Source organism: Salvelinus namaycush, chromosome 21, assembly GCF_016432855.1.
Source record: "Salvelinus namaycush isolate Seneca chromosome 21, SaNama_1.0, whole genome shotgun sequence".
Classification (NCBI taxonomy): Eukaryota; Metazoa; Chordata; class Actinopteri; order Salmoniformes; family Salmonidae; genus Salvelinus; species Salvelinus namaycush.
Genome location: NC_052327.1, coordinates 48,729,447 through 48,732,132, shown reverse-complemented (window position 1 = coordinate 48,732,132; position 2,686 = coordinate 48,729,447). Strand labels below are relative to the sequence as shown.

General features: G+C 41.5%; 1 non-coding gene across 1 annotated transcript; it reads right to left on the bottom strand.

The window, feature by feature from the left end:
- Positions 1–1,659: 1,659 nt before the first annotated feature.
- LOC120066810 lies at positions 1,660–1,850 on the bottom strand. The gene has a single exon (XR_005478797.1). It is a non-coding gene; the product is annotated as a U2 spliceosomal RNA (small nuclear RNA).
- Between the last annotated feature and the right edge of the window lie 836 nt (positions 1,851–2,686).

The following is a 2,686-nucleotide window of genomic DNA, read 5'->3' as shown; positions in this document are numbered from 1 at the left end:
TCTATTGGTGTTCTATTGCAATAGACTGACTGTCTTTTTAATGGGAATAAAATCTGAGACTGACTGTCTTTTTAATGGGAATACAATCTGAGACTGACTGTCTTTTTAATGGGAATACAATCTGAGACGGACTGTCTTTTTAATGGGAATACAATCTGAGACGGACTGTCTTTTTAATGGGAATACAATCTGAGACGGACTGTCTTTTTAATGGGAATACAATCTGAGACGGACTGTCTTTTTAATGGGAATACAATCTGAGACTGACTGTCTTTTTAATGGGAATACAATCTAAGACTGACTGTCTTTTTAATGGGAATACAATCTGAGACTGACTGTCTTTTAAATGGGAATACAAATCTGAGTTTTGGCCCGTCTTGCATGTTTTTATTTGGGGAGACCCCTGGCCAGATCCTTTCAACCCTAAAACCACGTTGATCTCCTAGATATCCATACCATAGAGTGGGTATTACAACTGATGTCATTCTAATGTATGACGTACATTATCTATGTATTGTAAAATCATGACGTTAACAGAAACCGATAGGATCGTGTCCATACTGTGTGTGTTTTTCATGGAAACCCCCAGGGCCATAGCACATACCAGGACATGTGCTGTGTCATTGATTGTCAATACAGATCCTCAATACAGTGATTGGCCGTTGGCATGTGCACACTGACTGAATGAACTTTCACCCACAACAGTTGAGTAGGATTCAATAAACAGTCTAGCAGGAGCAGCAGTACAGTACCATGCCTCTAGCTGTTCATTATGTATCTACTGAACTGGCCAAATTCCACAGAACATATTAGCAGGAAACCCCAGACCAGTTTTGTGCTAACCTTCCACTTTGTGTACTCTGTGAGGAGGATCTCAATTAGTTTTTTCCCTCGACTACTTGTGTCCTCCGTCCTTGCCTGCTTTTGAAAAATGTCAAAGGTAACGGAGGAGCGGAGTGCAAGGAGAGGAAACGTGGAAACAAATGCGCTTGTATGAAATGAGAATCTCCTTTTGTCATATGTTTTGCTTATGACACTGAGAACAAGGAGTGGAATATTAGCACAAACTGACTGGTACCCAGGCTAAGAATAAACACTACTTCTGGTTCTCCTGGCAGAGTTCTATCCTGAGTACTGGGTTTGGGAGATGATACTGGGTGCTGGACTGTCCCCCTGACAGGAGTAAATAGAAGCCAGCCCAGATCTTCACAGCTTGCACAAGACGACGGTCGGTGGAAGTCTGGCGCCACCAAGTGGACAATTATTTTAGTTCCCTTGTGGCAGCAGTGCTTCCAGAGATAGTTTATAAAAATGGCCCGCCGGGACCTTGGGTGTTGTGGGGGACCCTTCGCCTGGGGTCGAGGCTCCATTTCTTTTGTATCACCCCAGGGCATCCGTCTCCCAGAGAACATATATTTTCTTTTGGAAAAGTTTTATTGTTGCATTTCCTTTGAAAACAGCTCACATATATTTTTGTACATCATTTTATACACATAAAAACGGCATTAAAGCATCAAAAACTATTTGAATTTGTTTTGATTAAATGGGTGACTGACCACTATCTAGTGACATAGACTTGCTTAATTAAACCCAATATCCATCATGACTATAATAAACGAACCATCCGGTTGGCTTCGTCTGCTTTTTCTTTACAACGGCAGGGGGTGCACCGTTCCTGGAGGTACTGCAATACCAGGTCGATGCGTGGAGTGGACGGAGCAAGCCCCTATTCCATCTCCCTATTCCAAAAATCAATTTAATATATGGTCCCCAGATAGGGGACGTATCAGATATTAAACTGATAAGAACAGATACTACACTTGATCTTAGCCAAAAGGCCGAGAAGCGATACCGCAATGCTTTCGGGAGGAAGGTGCCGTTCTCAGACACGTCAAATCCGGAAACGTTTACAGCAAAATGAGCTCTGTAAACTTTACATCAAATATCAAAGATTATGATGCTGTTAAAAAATGGTGGCATAGATCGGGATTTGATCAACGTCGGGAAAAGACACTTTTCACTGATACAAAGTAACACATTGGTAGGATACAAAGTCACGCGGTCATCCGCCCTCCAATCGGAAACTAGACAAATCCTTATTGAGTTAAAACCAGATTTACAGCTAAATTGGAATATTATTCTATTAAATAGGGGTTAGATAAATAATTTGTAGATAATAAAACGGACATAACATTTGATCTTGTAAAAAATATCTCGGGAAGCGTTGATGCCACAAGGGAACTAAAATAATTGTCCACTTGGTGGCGCCAGACTTCCACCGACCGTCGCCTTGTCCAAGCTGTTCTATGTTGTCAATAAAATACACTTGAATGTTGAACCACTTGACTTCAATACATACATCATCCACGCAAAAATAGCCTATGTATTTTTAAATCTGTCTATAGAGCCTTGTATGATAAGGCCATTGTGAGGAGGCCTTTATAAAGTTGCCCTCCTAAATTATTAGAGGCCAAACTTCAACGATGTCCATGGCACTGGACTGCAGTGAGAGCTAGACCGACAGTGTGGCCTACGGAGTGGTCCCGGCCTGTGGTCCTGGCTGCCTAAATGTGTGCTCAGCACAATAAACTTTTGCAAACATGACACTGTTGAGGCATACTATTACAATTAGGCTTACTCAGTCTCTACAACAAACTTCATATCATGCACATAAAATGCTATTTAC